We start from the raw sequence: 19,706 nt of genomic DNA on the forward strand, positions 1-19,706 counted from the left end.
TGTCACATATTAAGCATATCTAATGAGCAATTATTTTGTTATGAGTTAATTTGTGCTTTAATTATATGATATCTTTCCTTTGTTATCCTTAAACTATATTAATCTTATGCAAATATGTTACCTTATTATAATTTGTTTTGACATAATTAAGAATGGAAACATTAATTTATATTGTTGTCTTATAGAGGAACTTCTTTCTAAAAGTAGTTGTCATTTCACCTGAAAGTATATTTTTGGTTTTCAGGTCCTCAAGTTATAACCAGTCTGTATTACTTAAGTTACAGTTGTTAATAATGCAAGTATAATTGCTTAAGGTAGTTAGGAATATGAAATGGAAATAACAAATACCTAGCCAACCACCCATGGCTAATGAGGAATGAGTATTAGAGGAGAACATAATGCTATCACAATTCCTAATTGTGATCTAAATATTCATCCTCATACTCACAGATATGTGTAGGTCTCACTCTTCATCAACAAGCTTCTATGTAGAAGACAAAAAAAAAGTGCTAGTCCAACTACAGAGAACAACTGGCCTTGTGTGTCTAGCCACAGTTACCATTCGTACACACATCTCATGGAACATAATGAAAAGGTGGTGGAGAGACTGTAAGAGCAGAGGGACAGAGAATCTTTCTCAAGACAGTGTAGTTTCTGGAAGGAAGCTACACCACAGAAATCTCAAAAATATAGTTGCTTAACAGGATGTGGTCAATGACAACATTATCTGACATACCAGAATGAACGGAAGATATTTCAGGGAGCCTCACTCAAGACCAGGGCTGCAGGCAACTAAAGACCATAAAAAATTGGAAATCAAACCAAAAATAGTTATCAAGTCCCATGTGGTCACCCCGCAAATCATATATTTGCAGCAATAGTAAAATGACTCACGAGGTTGTGTTTATGTAATTATTCTCATGTATATGCATATACATACATGAAGAGTAATTAAAGAGTAAGTTGCCATGAATATTAAAGAAAGTCAATGGGACATAGAAAGGATAGAAGGAAGAAACTTGATGTAATTATAGTTTAATTGTACAAAAGTTAAGAAATATTGAGAATGTTTTAAATTTTATACAAATCATAAATGGCAAGTAAACGTAACACACTTGAACATTTTAAATTCCATTGATTACATTAATTTTCTTTTTGTTGATATAGCATTTCACATTTTCTTATTTCACTTCTCTCTTTCTTTCATGTGTGTGGAGAAAATGTTTAAATATACAAACATCTGTCAATTTATGTATCTATTGATATATATATATATGTATGTATGTATTTATTGCAGTCAACTTCATCAGGTTTCAAAAATATGATGCCAAGAAGTTACTAACTATACACAATATTAGGGAAAATACCTCTTTAGAATTAACCACAGATAACATGAATAAGGATCACAGATGATTTGTGTCTTACCATTATCAATAAAGAAGTGAAGGAAAAGAGAATTGAGAAAGCAGCATGGCTTCAAGAATAATTTTAGTTAATTTTTTTAAAAAATTAATTGTATTTATATATTTATTTATTACAATTTATTCACTTTATATCCCCTCTACAGTCCCCTCTCTCATCTCCTCCTAGTTCCACCTGCCCTCCCTCTCTTCCCCCTGTCCCCTTTTCCTAGTCCTCTGATAGGGAAGGACCTTCTCCCCTTCTCTCTGACCCTAGCTTATCATGTCTCATCAAGGCTGGCTGCATCATCTTCCTCTATGGTTTGGCAAGGCTGCACCCATGGGGGTGAGGGGATGATCAAAGATCTGGCCACTGAGTTCATGTCAGAGACAGCCCCTGCCCTCCTTAAAAATGATCCTCTGCTGGTACTCCATGCATGCTCAGCAACTGTGCTGAAGCAGCCTAAGAATTAACACTGGAGTGTGAAGAGTCACCCAGCCAGGGAAGTGATGACTGGGCCTGCCTGTTGCTTAGCTTGTCGAAGCAATTCTGTGTAGTAGACACAGATATCAATTATCTTAATGAAAAATGATAGGAAGAAAATGACAGTGCCTTAAATTAGAGCCTTTTCTGTCCAGTTTAAATTCTATTTGTAATGCCTAACACTTTTTTAATACAGCCAGTCATCACATACATTCAAATATGCATGTCCTTATATGTTTTTGTTCATTTTTAAATGAGTACCTCAATGACATCAGCATTATCATTTATATAATCCTGATTTTTCTTTCTGAAATTCAGATTAAAAGAGGAAGATAAACTACTCAGCTTTAAATTCACCAGTAGATTTTTTAATGTTTGGCAATCATAATGTTTAATTTGTGCTCTTCTTAGAACTTTAATTATGAAACTAAATTGTACTAATACCCATTAGGTACTTCTTAATTGAAGGCACATCATATGTCTGATCTGGCAGTACTAATTGGTGTAATTAAATTCTAATATGCATCAGTAGCCTAATTTTAAAAAGTGAGTAAGAAGCAGATAGAAATAACTAAGTCCTTGGAGCTGCATGGATCTTACATATACTCACACATTTCTTTTTGTAACATTCATTTCTCCAGAGGAGAAAATTTATCAAACACATTCCAAAACAGTTACATTGCTGAGCTTGAGATGCAGAGATCAGGCAGAGTGGCTGAGCCTGGCTGAAAGTGACATCCAGAGGGAGAATCACACAGCCGTTCTGGAAAGACAACTGTATCCCCTCCTCAAACCCTTTTGTAGGTGAAACCCTTTGAGATACCACAAGTTCTTCACTATAGAAGTATTGCCTGGTGAAATTGCAATGCCATTGCACCCCATGCTACTGGATTTCTCACAGATCGGGGACAGCACTGGAGCCCATCCTATAGAAATGGCTTCCAAAATCAGTGACGCTATTATTTACATCCTTTAAATTCTCGTTGATTTTGATTGTAGGATCTTCTTTCATACAGGAACTGTAAAAGAAAAGTAAGCAATTAAGAATATATGTTCAATTTTATCTTACTTGTTAAATTAATAATGAAATACTGTACGTACACTAAGTATTTTATGTTATAGATAATTAAAAACATTAAATTGTGTTATAATTTGTTACTAGAAATGTTTTCTTTTTTTCTTAGACATGTTTTCTTTCTTTCTTTCTTTCTTTTTTTTTTTTTTTGTTCTTCTCAATGCAGTTTATTCAGGAACCTTGAACAATCTTCTGACCCTGGGGAAAGCCAGCCCACAGCTTTAAATAGCCTCTGGGTAGCCAACCCCAGCATGCCTCGTGGGCAATGGAGATAGGTTCACATACACGGAAGCAAGCCAGATCCTCAGCCTTAGCCAAATATGGAGTTGTTTGTGACAGAGAGCACTCACCATCAGGAAGGTCGACGGCGGAAACCAGCTCCATCTTTAAGGCACAGCATTCCGCAGCTCTCTACAGTTCCCCCTTTTTGTTTTAGATGCATCAGGCAAGAGTAGAGGTCTGATCTCTGATATTAGAAATAAATTGGGACTTTGTACCAATGTTCATTTAGGTGTCATCCACCCAAAGAGCATCAGACCTGTCCAATACCTTTTTCTCAGAGGCGGGACCTGGGGCATCAATCTGCATGCAATCAGACATGCTCTTCTCTGGGTTGAAAGTGGCTGACCCTGAGTGCAGTGCTTAGCCTAGCATCCTGAGTGTAACATTTTAGCTTTTTATGGTAGCCAACCATGCTTGGGGAGACTGTCCTGCTTCAATGGCTATAAAGGCCTGAATGATCATGGCTGCATTACGCTGTTGTGAGACTCTAATCTTGCATATACACCACAGGCAAACCAAGGAGACCAACACCAGAAGGCCTGCTAACACTCCCATGCCCGCCCATTCCTTCAGATGATTCATGGCTGCAGCAATCCATGATGATAATCCTGTGGCTCGTCCTGTGTCCACTCTGGTAGAATTTGACGTAACAATGGCCACTGTCAGCTACAATGTTAGATAGAAATGTTTTCAAAGGAAAACAACATCAATGTATTTTTCAAAAGAATTCAAAATTCATTTTCTGAATGTAAATCTCAACACCATTGCTAAGTTACTCAAATCTGTGTGCTCACGAATCAAACACATTTACTCTTCTGCTAAATTTGAAACATGTATAAGGCAGATCTCCTTAGAGATGGGCTTACAACTAGCTTCATGCTGTCCTCCTGATCTGCTCAGTTTCCTGAAGAATTCATTGAACATAATAATCGCATATTGGACGAATGGTTTTGTTGCCATTTTGACATTTTTAATGGATTTTAATAGGATTATTACTTCATTTGCTTTTGTCTTTGGTGACCTACAAATTCAAAAGGAGTCCAAAATCTTTCAAAAAGATTTATTGAAAATTGGGGGTGGGAGGTAGGCATGAAAGGTCCAGAAGGGTATATATTGGCAAAGTCAACATTTTAGCAAGCCTCCAGTAAGATCCCAAGCTCTAACATTCTGATGCTGCCTGCTTTGTTGGTAAATAGTTGGCTTCATAGTATGAACAGTTCCATTTTGTACTTCTCTTTCAGCCTATACCTTGGGACGTTATACAGGTGTACAGCCAATAGGGAACATTAAAAATCACTCATTAGCAGATATGTGGAATAAATATACAGTTTATCTTAGATATAAGCATAACAGAAGTTTTAATTTCTTTAATGTTTTGCTGAGTGAAGAAGTTTCTACACTCTGAGTATCCACCAAAGCATCATTAAAATAATTATATCACTTTAATGAAGATCAGTCATCTAATTCCAGAAAAAAGAAAGTGGTTTTTGTCATTAGAATGGCTTGAGTCTTTGTTACTCCAAATATTAAATTTATTTTGTTTTCATATCTATGTGTTTTAATAGATAAAGTGCATTATCAAATATTCTAGTAACATTCTCAAAGTTTTGTTTTATTATTTTTAAATTATGCTTATGTTACATCTATCTCGGTACATATGCAAGTAATTCCAGGGACCACAGACTGAGAGGATTTCAGATGCCATGGAGTGGGACTTACAAGTAATTGAGAACTGCTCTTTAAGGGTGCTTTGAACCAAAGTTGCTTTGGGTCCTTTGAAGGAGCAATACTTATTTGTAACCATTGACCCATTGCCCTGTGCCTCAAAATACATGAAAAATTCTCACATCTTAATTATTGTATAGTGCAAATACTACTTTCATTAATGGTATACTCATGTGAAAACACGCTTATTTCATCTCAAGTATTTATTATTTTCTAGATACCTACTTATCCTTAAAAATGTTTGAAAGAACATATTTTACTACATTTTTATGTAGGAGAATATTTAAAGAAGAAAAAAATTACACAAAATACTGACAAAGATATGTGCCATATTCTATAGATACTTAAGTCATAACTTACTATTAGTATAAAACAAAGAATTTATTATGGTATTTTGACACATGCCTGAAATGTGTCTCAGTCATATTCCAATTCAGTCTCCCTTTTTCTTCTTCACTTTTTCCATTATCCCATCTCCACAAAATACACCTTTTTGTTTCAGTCTCCCTTTTTATTCTTCACTTTTTCCATTATCCCATCTCCACAAAATACTCCTTTTTGTACTTTCAGGACTAATGAAAATTTATCTAGATTAAACATGTAAGAAGATAACAGCACTCATGTTTCTGTTTCTGGCTTTGTTACTTTAATAGGATCTCTGGTTTCATGTTTTCCTGATACATAATTTTTGTCTCCGAATGATATTCAGTTATCCTTATATATACCACAATTTCTTTGCCTACACTTCTGCAGTAGACATCGAGGCTGACTCCATAACCTTGCTATTGAGAACAATGTCACAATAAATAAGGTTATGTTGTATCTCTATCTGTATTTTATTGCAGGATTAATCTCTTAGGGTTTATTGGTTCTGGGAAAATTTGATGTACCCTCTGTGAGTCTAAAACTGGTAACATATTTCTCACCATTTGCAATGTTTTTGTATTTAAAATGGAATGGTCAATATTGAAGTATGCCCTATGACCTGGAGTATTGAATTAATTCAATATAAATAAAATGACCTGAACTTCATTATATATGGAAGATTTATTTGCTCTCTGGAAATATAACAATACATTCTTCAAATGTTTTGGTGAATTACAGGAGAATGTTTATAAGTTTGAGTTATCAAATGATATAAATCAAATTAAAAATGAGCAAAGCTTATAAGAAAATATTAATAAGCTCACTTATATGTAGTACAAATTAAAATTTTGTCACTATATCGTTAAGGTGAGAAGAGTATTAAGAGCAAGACAATCCTACACCAAAATTGTGTAAAGTTAAAGTAAATTATTAGCAGAAAAAATCTTCCAGTGATAACATATTTCTCAAATAATTTTAGAGTATTAAGAAGGCTTATTTTTAAGTCTTTAAACATTTTTTCACTACTATTTGCAGAAGATATATAAAAATATTTTAAAATACCAAAGACGACTGAGAATACCAAAGAAATGTTTTCTATATCTATTTATGGGCCTTGTAGAAACAGATCACACAGCTGAGTTGGCAAATAAGTTAAAATGAGCGAGGAATCTTGAGGTCATACAGCTTCTACTTGCTTAACCAAATAGTCCTAAAAACACAGTGTGAAGCAGACCATCCCCTGAGGACACAGCAGGTGTCCAGAATGGTATGGAATGATTTCTACATCTATCAGTACAGAATTGAAGAAGGTGCCTGCTGTTGATACACGAAGGGATACAGAGGATAATAACAAGGGAGAAAAATTAGTGTTGGGAACAATACACATTAGCATACAAATATAAGCAGCAAATAAAAAAATGTATGAAATTAGAGTTAAAAGGAGACTAAATTTACATTCTCCTTGTGTTGAAAATTATGTAATAGAAAATATAAAAATGTACAGAAATGAGAAAGAGTAAACATGAGTATTCACACAATGCAAGCTAGTGATCTTGGGGAAAAAACAATGATTTATTTTATTTAAGGACCGGGGATGATTAGAAGCATTTATATTAATTAAATCTTGAGGTTTTGTGCTTTATTGTTTCTTATGCTATGTTGTATTCTTATACAATACTGTAGTTTATTTTATGTATATGAGTGTTTTGCCTAAAATTATGAGTTTACAATATTTGTGTGCCTGGTGTCCACTGACTTCAGAAAAGAAAATCAAAACTCCTGAAGTTGTGGTTACTATGGATGGTTGTGAGCTGCTACACAGGTGGTGGGAACTGAATCTAAGTACACTACAAGATCAACAGTGATCTTAGCTCCTACCTCATATCTCCAGACCTGCCAAAGCATCTTTTAAAGATAAAGTCAAGTAGACAGCAAAGAAGAAATTTAGCTGGAAACATCATATCTCCCCATCAGCAAGGCCATTTGACATACTGCTTGAAATCATTCTAAAGTTAGATGGGTTTTTAAATGGTTTGATACCGGTGTCAAATAACTTCCAAAGTACATATAATAGTAATCACTAGTCATTGAACATTCCTAAAGTGATACAATCTGTTTTATGTGCTTTGTGTTGGTTTCTTTACTGATTACTACGATTTGATACCCGAATAGAATCAAATTAAGGAAACAAAAAGTTAATTCTGGCTTATAATTTTAATGGGGAGAGCATATCTAAATGAGAAATGATGGCACCAGGAACATAAGAATCTATCTTCATCGTTACCGGAGCCAAGAGAGCAGACAGGAAATGGATGTTGTCTATGAAACATCAAGGCCCATCCCTGATGACTCACTTTATCCTGCAGGGCTTTAATTTCTGAAAGTTCTTCTAACATTCAAAGCAACACAACAATTTATGGACCGAGTATTGAACCACACAAGCCTGTGGGTGATGAAACTTGTTAAAAGCACAGTCTGCTCTATTACTTCTGAACCACCACTTAATATTCAAATTGCTTGAAGACCTATGATTGTTCATAGTTCAAAATTAAGGAAATCATTATGTCAAACCATCTATGCAGTAATGTTGGCAACCTAATATAAACCAGATAAAAATGTTTCAAATTTTTGTTTAATTAGCTATACGTGGCTAATATTCACTTACAAGTGAGTATATATCCTGTGTGTCTTTGTGCTTCTGGGAAACCTCACTCAGGATGATCTTTTCCAGTTCCCACCATATGCCTGCAAATTTCATAATCTCCTTGTTTTTTTATTGCTGACTAATTGTGTAGATGAACCACAATTTCTGTATCCATTCTTAAACTGAGAGGTATCTGTGTTGTTTCTAGCTCCTGGATATTACAAATAAAGCTGTCACAAGCATGGTTGAGCAAATGTCCTTGTTGTATACTTGAGACTCTTTTGGATATCTGCCTAGAGTGGTATAGCTGGGTCTCAAGGAAGTGCTATTCCTAATTGTGTGAGGAAGTGCCAGATTGATTTCCAAAGTGGTTGTACAATTTTACATTCCCACCAGCAATGGAGAAGGAGTCCACATCCTCTCTAACATGTGTTGTCACTTGAGTTTTTGATCTTAGCCATTTTGATGGATGTAAGGTGAAATCTCAGGGTTGTTTTGATTTGCATTTCCCTGATGACTAAGGATATTGAGCATTTAAGTGTTTCTCTGCCATTTGATATTCCTTTATTGAGAATTCTCTGTTTAGCTCTCTACCTCAGAGGTTAAGAGCACTGGCTGCTCTTCCAAAGGTCAAGAGTTCAATTTCCAGCAACCACCTGGTAGCTCACAACGGTCTATAATGATAACGGGTGCCCTCTTCTGGCTTGCAGACATAAACGCAGCCAGACACATTTTTTAAATAGCCCTGGTCCACTTACCTTGGGTAGGTGCTGCCCACAGTGGGCAGAACACTTCTGTATTGTTCATCATTCAAGACAGCTTCTCACAGACTTGGGAATGGACTGATTCATTCAAGGCCATTCTTCAGCTGAAGCTTTGATTAATAAAAATTAATCAGTATATTTTTATTATGGTATATCAAAATGTAAGTCAGGGTATTTACCTTAGTTCATGACTTTCTGCCAATAATCACAACATTAGTTTTGAAGTATATTTTAAGTCAAAAGCCATCTTAACAAAATTTTATGCTAAGGAATTTCTACCAGTAAAAGCAAGGGAAAAAATCAATTCATGGAATAATTATAACATAAGTATCTTAACATATATCCAAAAGATAATCCCCAGAGCTTTTCTGAAAAAATATTTAACACATTTTTAGTGAAAAGCCAGATGTAAACCTATATCTTGAGGAAGCCCACAGACTGCTCAGTCTCCAAGTGAGTCCCTAGTAAGGGGAACAGGGACCGTCTCTGACATGAACTCAGTGGCTGGCTCTTTGACCACCTCCCCCTGAGGGGTTCAGCCTTGCCAGGCCACAGAGGAGGACCAGGGGACTATAGGGAGAGAGACAGAGGGTGGGTGGGATTGGGAGGAGATGAGGGAGGGGGCTGCAGTATGAATACAAAATGAATAAATTATAATAAATAAATAAATGTATATCTTGAATAATATAGATAAGTTTGAGTGACTAAAAATTATTAGATCAGGAACAAAGCTGATGTTATTGACTTCTGGGGTCACTGTGGAGATTATGGGGAAGAATAGTGTGAGAGAAAAATGAAAGGGAGAGTAGAGGGTTCAAGAGGGGGCTGAGGAAGGAAATAATTCCATAAAGACAGAAATGTAAATATATTCACATACATACCTGCAATAATGTTTTGAGATATGAAGTAGTATACATTCATTTGATATGCTCTTCTAAAAACCTAAGATATAGAATTTCATATTGTTATAAATAATTAAGATAACAAAAGTGTACTGGTTCATTCAAAGATGAAATTATTTTTATTATCCTTATATTCAATGGGAGAATAATTACTGCTAAATTTTAAATCATGATTTTGTCAGAATACATATATTTAGAATTCTGTTTTGCTAATAGTACAAACTTTTATTTAGTAGTTATCCACTGTGGATGTGAATTATTTAAGTCCACAACAATCTCCCACAAATACAAAATCACCAAATAAATAATGTTGCTGATGATGAATCTTTTTACTTAATTATTCAATATGTTTCTTTCTCTCAAAGGGAAAATGATTAAATGAATTAAACAACAGTTAAATAATTAGATTCATTTTGAATATTATATGTCCTTTTCGTACCCTTTTGTGTTTTCAAGGTCAATCACTGCATACAAAAGTTTAATCATTTCCTTAGAAGGAAAATAAATGAACTACTCAATCTCGAATATATTGTTAATAACTAACATTGAAATATCTTCTAAGACAGTGAAACTACATTTTAACAAGAGTGAACAGGTTGCTCTAAGAATACCACACAAAAAGCATACTAAAACCAAATTAGTCCATAAGCAAATCTAATGCCTTGAAGTTTAAAGTAGTACTGACTGATTTATCTTCTCCTGTCTCAACTGAGAAATAACATCAAAGTTGTACATGATAATTAACATATAAAGCATAAAATCATTTCTGTTTCACCATATTTTTTAATACCAAGTTAAATACCTTAAATCACTCTTCCTTTCATCAATATGCATGATCCTTGGATTACAACACAGCGCTTTTGTTTGCTCCTGTGTGTCTGTACTCTTCTTATTTTAGAATAACGTTCCAAATGTCTAGTCTATAAAGCATTCTGTAGTTCATTTCTAATGACACTGTATATACAGTTCCCAATTCACAGGTACTCTAAGACAATACGGCAGGGCAACTGCTGATCAAAAGCAAATGTAGAGCTCCTATGTTAGACAGAGAGTAACACTCAAAACCCAAGACAAATAACCACAGAAGATAGTACACAGCATGAGGGAGAGAGGAAAGCAGTGCAGGGCAGAAAAAGAAAACAGGAGAGAGAGAGAGAGAGAGAGAGAGAGAGAGAGAGAGAGAGAGAGAGAGAGGCAGAGAATGATTGAGAGAGGAGGGTAGTCACCCTTAATCATCAGGGTAATTTATCCCCTTTCGTAGGGGTGTTAATCTCCGGGAACTGTGGGCATAGGACTCCCTGTACTTGTTTGATGTACAGCCTTGCCTGATATCATGAGCCAGAAAGGGAGAAGCTTCTAAGGGATGTTTTTGGGGATTTAATGGTTCATTCTATTATACAAAGGAGAAAAGGATTAACAGAGATGCAGAAACCTAAAACAAGCCAGCACAGGCATTTCACTCATAACATATTTAACAAGTGCATATACTGTGCATGTTAAAGCCCCCAAAATACAGAAGATAGAAAATAATACAGTCATTCCATACACATAGCCAAAACCAATTCATGAAAAGTATATCATAACTTTGTTTTATATATTTATTTATTTATTTATTTATTTATTTATTTATTTATTTATTTTACTATTTAATAAGAAAACCTCCCCTTTCAGTGAACTAGGGGAGGGTCATACAAAGAGAAGAGCGAGGTGGGTGGGACTGGGAGGACAGAAGGGAATGGGCTACATCAAGTATACAAAGTGAACAAATTGTAATAATTATAAAAATTTAAAAAAAAGGAAAATTGAGAATTCTTTCTTGTATTTCCCTTTATTTTGAATGTTTGGATATTTTAAGACCTATTTAAATATGTAGGAGAATTAAATATATCATATGTTTTAAGGCTTTACTTTGAAACATACAGGGCTAGGATTCCTAGTGTACTATAATAAAACAATCGGATCATCTCATCATACTTAATCTTTCTATTGTTTAAGCCATCTGAGTGGATCAATGACAGTAATGACTCCCCAACTCATATAAACCAACGCTGTGTTTAATTAATCATCTTGACTTTTATTGACCCTTGTTTTCATCCAACTATAATTGCTATTTATTCTTTTTTAAATTTTGATGTTAATATCTATAAAACATTCTACTAGTAGAATGTTTGCTAGAATGTTTGCTCATATCTTGACGCTAACTCCTGTCTAGATACACCATCCATCACCAGACTCCCTTGACAAGAACCGCTGAGCCAGTCTGGTGTCAGGAAATAAAAACCACATGGATCTCCAGCTGAATGCATGTCCAGCTGCACTACTAAACTCATTGACCTTAACCAAAATAACTGACATTGACAGTACATGTCTCCCAGAAAAACAATCATAAAAACCTACTGATGGTGCCCCATATAATCCCTTGTTTAAATTCAGCAACTTGTGTGATAGGTGGAAAACCTACTTCCTGGAAGTGGCTAAGAAAAATGAACTGGGAAGTTGGTTTGTTCCTTAAATAAGTGAAGGCAGGATCACACAGGAAAAGAGAGTCTCAAAATTATCTTGCTTCTGCCTCATCTTCCAGAGTGCTGAAATTATGTTATATATAAGTGCACCGCCAGACCTAGCTAACACAGTGTAGAATAAGTGTATGATTTATTATGTTTTCTTTTCTTTTTTATTTGGAATCTACACCCTCAGGAATGGTGGCAATGCTCTTTAATTCGAAGCCATATCAATGATGGAAATGTGTGTTGCTAAGATAAAATTAGGTGATGGATTTCAACTTGTCCCTCTCACATTTTTTTTTCCAAAGTTGCTATAGAAGTTTGCCTCAGTAACCACAAAGCCTGTCTGTCTCTGGGTCTTTTCACAACTAATATCACATGTGCTTGCTGACTCTCTTTCTGTTTCAGTATTATGTGTAGTCCACTACCACCTATGCAGGAAATGGCATATCTCCAATAGGCTGGTTCCTCCTACATTAATTAAGACCATCAAAGCACTCCCTCACAGATATGTTCACAGACAACCATTGGACCAATCAAGGTGATTCTAGGCTAATCAGAAATAAACTCACAAACCTAATGGATACTTGATTTTTGCCAAAGAATCCAAAACTATACAAAGAAAAAAGACAGCATCTTCAACAAATGGTGCTGGTCTAACTACATGTAGAAAAATAATGACATGTTAGTTATTTTTAGTTATTTTAGTTATTTTACATAAATAAATGTAGTTATTTTTCTACATGTAGAAAAATGTAAATATATCCATATTTATCACCCTGCACAAAACTAAACCCCAAGTGGATCAAAGACCTCACCGTAAAACCAGATACACTAAATCGGTTAGAAGAAAATGGGGGTAAGAGTTTAGAACTCATTGCCACAAAAGACAACTTTCTGAAAAGAACGCCAACAGCACAGGCTCTAAGTGCAACAATCAATAAATGGGACCTCATGAAACTGAAAAGCTTCTGTAAAGCAAAGGACATGTCATCAGAACAAAACGACACCCTATAGACTAGTAAAGGATCTTCACCAATCCTATATCTGACAGAGGGCTAATATCCAGAATATATAAAGAACTCAAGTTAAAAAGCAACAAATCTAGTAATTCAATTAAAAAATGGGGTACAGGGCTAAACAGTGAATTCTAAACAGAAGAATATCCAACGGCAGAGAAACACTTAAAGAAATGTTCAACGTCCTTAGTCATCAGGACAATGGAAATCAAAACAACCCTGAGATTTCACCTTACACCCATCAGAACAGCTAAGATCAAAAACTCAAGCTACAATACATGCTTGAGAGTATGTGGAGAAAGAGGAACCCTCCTCCACTGTTGGTGGGAATGTAAACTTATACAACCACTTTGGAAATCAATCTAACGCTTTCTCAGACAATTAGGTATAGTGCTTCCTCAAGATCCAGCTATACCACTCCTAAGCGTATATCCAAAATATGCTCAAGTACACAACAAGGACGTTTGTTCAGACATACTCATAGAAGCTTTATTCGTAATAGCCAGAACTTGGAAACAACGCAGATGTCTCTCAACAGAGGAATGGAAACAGAAATTGTGTTAAATTTACACAATGGAATACTACTCAGAAATTAAAAACGAGGAAATCATGAAATTTTCAAGTAAATGGTGGGAACTAGAAAAGATCATCCTGAGTGAGGTATCCCAGAAACAGAAAGACAAACACACTATATACTCACTTATAAGTGGATAATAGACGTATAATGTAGGATAAACCTACAAAAATCTGTATACCTCAAGAAGCTGAGCTAGAAGGAGGACCCTGCATAAGATGATCAGTCCTCACTCAGAAAGGCAAAAAAGGATGGACATTGGAAGAAGAAGAAAAAAAGAAACAGGACAGGAGCCTACCACAGAGGGACTCTGAAAGACTCTACCCAGCAGTGTATCAAAGCAGATACTGAGATTCATAAACAAACTTTGGGCAGAATGCAGGAAATCTTAGGAAAGAAGGGGAGATAGTAAGACCTGGAGGAGACAGGAGCACCACAAGGATAGCAACAGATCCAAAATATCTGGGCACAGGGGTGTTTTCTGAGACTGATACTCCAGCCAAAGACCATTCATGGATAAAACCAAGAACCCCTGCTCAGATGTAGGCCACAGGAGCTCACTATCTAAGTGGGTACCCTAATAAGAGGAACAGGAACTGTCTCTGACATGAACTCAGTGGCTGGCTCTTTGATAGTCTACCCCCTGATGGCAGAACTGCCTTGTCAGGCCAGACAGAGAAAAATACAGCCAGTTCTGATGAAACCTGATAAGATAAGGTCAGATGGAATGGGAGGAGGACCTCCCCTATCCATGGACTTGGAGAGCGGTATAGGAGGACACAAGGGAGGGAGGGTAGGTGTGGGAGTGCATTAGGGAAGGGTCTACAGCTGGGATACAAAGTGAATAAACTGTAATTAATATAAAAATAAAAATTTAATTTAAAAAAGATTATATTTACAATAATAAAGACATTCCACTGCCTTGTTCTGCATCTCTGCAAAACATACATATGTTGTGATATTATCTGAATAATTTATTTTGTTTTTGCCTTTGTGTTATCTGCTCATAGTGGTTACTTTTCTGTTGTTATGATGTGAATCACCAAGATCAAGGGCCACTTATGAATAGAAGTTTATTTTGGCTTATGTTTCCAAGAACTTGAGTCCATCATGGTGAGGAAGCAAAAAAAAAAAAAAAAAGAGGGAGGTATGGTGGCTGGAGAAGAGTGTTAAGAGATAATATCTTTACCATAAGTAGAAAGCAGAAAAAAACATGGAAGTAGACCATGCAGTAAGTTTCTTCAAGTCCTCTTTCAGTGTGGCACATTCTCAGTAATGACCCAGTTCCTCCACATCTCCAAACAGTGCTACCAACTAAAGCCAAGTATTCAAATACACTGGGGAGCATTCTCTTTCAAATGATCACACTCTCATTTCTGGTTCCACAGGCTTGTAGTCATACCAAGATGCAAAATACATTTAGCTCAATTTCATTTACGAGTGCAGGAGACCTTGTATTTGGGGCATAGATGTTCAGGATTATGATGTCCTCATGGTGGATTATTCCTTTGATGAGAGTGAACTGCCCCTCTCTATCTCTTTTGATTAATTTTGGTTGACAGTCTATATTATTAGATATTAGGATGGCTACTCCAGCTTCCTTCTTCGGTCCATTTCCTTTTTTCAGCCCTTTACTCTGAGGTAGTGGCTATCTTTGTTGCAGAGGTGTGTTTCTTGAATGTGACAGAATGTTGGATCCTGTTTCTGCAACCATTCTGCTAGTCAGTGTCTTTTTGTTGGGGAGTTGTCCATTGATGCTGATAGATAATATTGACTAATGAATGTTAGTTCCCTTTATTGTGGAGTTGGTGGTGATGGTATGTTCGGGTGCTTGTTTTCTTTTTATTTATTTATTTATTTTTGTTGTGAAGTTATCGATCTTCAAAACCCTGTAGACTAACATACTCTCAACACTGTTAAGAAATCCAAAGTCTCTTTTGGGATTCAAGGTAATTTCTTAATTGTTAATGCCTCTAAAACCAAAATATGTATTCAGCAGATAGTGGCAATGAGTATTCATTGCCATATCAAAAGAAATGAATGGGGCATAGTCAGAAAATAGTGGACCAAAGAAAGCCTGGAACACAGTAGAGAAATAACTAAATTATGAAGCTCCACTCCTAATGTCTAGGAATTTTATTTCAAATAAATTAGATGGCTCCAGGCCTCCAGCTTTGCTTTCTGCATTTTACAAGTCTCTCAGGCTGGTTCCAATCCTTTTGTGCCACTCTCTTTGGCAGAAGCTCTCAGGGCTCTGACACAACTGCACAATCTTAGTGTCTCCATTGCAAGACAGGCTTTAGATCAAAGAGTCATGCTGTGCTCTTTTGGGCCTCCTGCACTCCAGAGTCTCGTAAGAACTTCCATGCCACATGATGCCTAGCCTCAGTGTCGTTGTGAAAGTGTGGAAGAATGGCTCAAGACTCCATTATTCTTGTATCTGCCATGCCTCTAATGATAGCACCACATGGATGGCTCTGCCATGATAAGCTACAAGACTGATAAGGACCTTCGATTCATATTAGCAACAGCCGTTTATTTCTTTTCTAGAAGAAGACAGAGCAGGCTCTTAGCACAAGTGCACCTGTGCCTTTACTCCCATGTGCATCAGGTCCCTCAATAACCTATTATCTTTATCTTTTTCAGCACAACCACAGCTCCTGATGTTTAGGAATTTTATTCCAAAGACCTTAGAAGCTCCAGGTCTCCAGGTTGGTCTCCAGGTTTGCTGCCTGCATCACCCAAGTCTCAGGTTATTTCTACTCACTGTGTGCAGTTCTCCTTGGCAGAAGTTCTCATGGCTTTGACACATTTGCACAATCTTAGTGACTCCACTGCAACAATTTAGGATCAAGGGTTCAAATGCCCAAGACTATGAAAAAAAATTTATTATGCGAACTACCACAGAGCTTATTTCCAGAATCTTCAATTGAACCTACAACAGGATGCTATTAAGCGAGGTAATATTAGAAAATCTCCATAAAGTTAGGAAGGAATAGATAATATTAATAAACTTTTACCAAATTCCTGTTGTCAACAAGCATTGAAAAAAAATCAAGAAAAAAGGAAAGCATATAATGACAGAATAAAGAAAATATTTTGTACTTGAAAACGACATGACTGTGTATAAAAACATAAGTTTATTTTTAAAAACAACTAGAACTAATGCAAACACATATTCATATATAAATTTTATGACAAGTAAGTCTGTGTTTTTCTGCCTTATAACAATGATCCATTAAACATAACATATTCTTAATAGTGAAAGTCAGAAATACAGAATACCTTGGAATATATATTGAGAATTTATGTGGAAACTTTAAAATATGTCCAAGATGAGATAAGAAGATATAGATCTAAACATGTACATCTTCAGACACTATTAAAATTTTCATTCTCTGGAAATTTTATGATGACATTGTTTTTAATAGCTGGGTAATATTCCACTGGGTAAATGCGCCATACTTTCTTTATCCATTCATTGGTTGAGACACTTCTAGGCTGTTTCCAGTTTCTGCCTATTATGAACAAAACTGCTATGAACATAGTTGAGCAAGTTTCCTTGTAGTAAGTTGGAGTTTATTTTGGGTATATGCCCTGGAGTAGTATAGTTGGGTCTTCAGGTAAGTCTATTCCCAATTTTCTAAGAAACTGCCATATTGATTTCTAAAGTGGTAGTCGAAGTTTTCACTACCAACAGCAATGGAGGAATGTTGTCCTTGCTCCACCTCCGCACCAGCATAAGTTGTCACTGAAATTTTGGAACTTAGCCATTCTGAGAGGTGTAAGGTAGAATGTCAGAGTCATTTTTTAATCAATTTTTTTAAATACTAGTTACATTTTATTAACTTGTATCCCAGCTGTAGCCTGCTCCTTCATCCCCCCCCCAACCCTACCTCCCTCATCTCCTCTCTGCTCCTTTCCAAGTCCACTGATAAGGGATGTCCTCTTCCCCTTCCATCTGACACTAGCTTATCAGATTATTTTGGGACTGGCTGCAATGTCCTCCTCTGTGGCCTAGAAAGGCTGCTCCTCCCTTGGGAAGGAGCGGTGTCAAAGAGTCAGCCATTGAGTTCATGTCAGAGATTGTCCCTGTTCCCCTTACTAGAGAACCCACTTGGAGACTAATCTACTACGGGCTACATCCGAGCAGGAGTTCTAGGTTATATCCATACATGGTCCTTGGTGGAGTGTCAGTCTCAGAAAAGACCCCTGTGCCCAGATATATTTTGTCCTTGTGGAGCTCCTGTCCTCTCCAGGTCATACTAACTTCCCCTTTATTCATATGATTCCCTGCACTCTACGGAAGTTTTGGTTATGAGTCTTAGCATCTGCTTTGATACACTGCTAGGTAGAGTCTTTCGGAGGCCCTCTGTGGTAGGCTCCTGTCCTGTTACTTGTTTTCTCCTACTTCCAATGTTCATCCCATTTGTCTTTCTAAGTGAGGATTGATCATCTTACTCTGGGTCCTCTCTCTTGTTTATTTTCTTTAGGTGAACAGATTTTAGTATGCTTATCTTATGTTTCAGGTCTAGTATCCACTTTATAGATTAGATATTGGTGTGGATGGAGGGAAAAGCCTGCATGGAGGAGGAAAGACTATAAGAACAGAAGGGACAGAGGGAAAGAGTACTAATAAAGACAATTGGATTGGGGCTGGGGCATCTGTAGAATGAGCTATAAACCCAGGAAAATGGAAACTCCCAGGAATCTATAAGGGTGAACCTAGCTTAAACTCCTAGCAATGGAGTTTTAAACCTGATATGAAATGGGATATGAAACCTGAACCGGACATCTCCTGTAACCAGACACGACTTTAAATAGAGGGATTGGAACACCAAGCGGCCACAAAAAATTCGACCCACACATTTTACTGTCTATAAATATTCAGGGGTAAAAGATGGAGCAAAATTTGAATGAAGGACTAACCAATGAATGTCCCAGCTTGAGACACAGGCCATGAGAGGGAGCCCATTCTTGACATTATTAATGATATTCTGCTATACTTGCAGGCAGGATATTACCATAGGTGTCATCAGAAGGACTTCAGCCAGCAACTGAAGAAGACTGATGCAGAGCTACAGCCAAACATTAAATGGAGCCTGGGATATCCTGTAGATGAAGAGGAGGAAAAATTGAAGGAGCCATAGGGACCAAGGATCCCATAAGAAAACCTCTAATGCTAGAATACCCAGATGTAAAATAAAAATTTCCCCTATAGATACTTGGTCTCTACAATGACTACTTCCAAAAGGCTGAAGCCTCAATGACATTTGTCTCTATTAGAATATGTTGCCTAAGTTAATGTCATTTCTGTTTCCAATGAGAACTTTGACTCCTTGGCCAGGGCTCAGTAATGCCACTGTCGCAATCTTCATTTATCTGGGTCACGTTCATTTATGGACAAATTAGTACAAAGAAGAAAAGTGTATGCAACACACCTATGTGGTTGGGTTGAGATGTCTTTCAGCTTCTTTTTAGCAGCATAATATTAAATGATAATATAACCTTTATTTAGTGTTTCTATGTCTACAAAATCAAGGTCAGCACTGTTGCAGCACTTAAGGCATTTAACTGAAGGAAAGAAGTATCTGGTGATCACAAAAACTTAATATTTCCTTCCTGTAATTGCTGGTGGTAAAGCATTCTTTTCCCCATTTGTTAAAACAGATATAGAGGAACTAAAACAAAATAAATGTCAGACCAGATGTTCGTAGAGTCCTAAATTCTGCAAAGCCTCAAGGATATTCTAGGATGCTTAGGTGTATGATTCCATTCTTTCAATATGCTTGCAGTCTGAACAAGGCAAAGGACTTCTTTCGTTTTGTTTTAAGAAGTTAGATGATTACAAAAAGTTTTCGCAGCTACTGCTAATCTTTACTCAATGCCAGGAGAACTTTCTTTTTTAAGTAGAGTTGTCTTAGATTTTTTTTTTCTTTTTACACTTTATTTATTATTTATTACAAT

Source organism: Meriones unguiculatus, chromosome 2 (assembly GCF_030254825.1).
Source record: "Meriones unguiculatus strain TT.TT164.6M chromosome 2, Bangor_MerUng_6.1, whole genome shotgun sequence".
Taxonomy (NCBI): Eukaryota; Metazoa; Chordata; class Mammalia; order Rodentia; family Muridae; genus Meriones; species Meriones unguiculatus.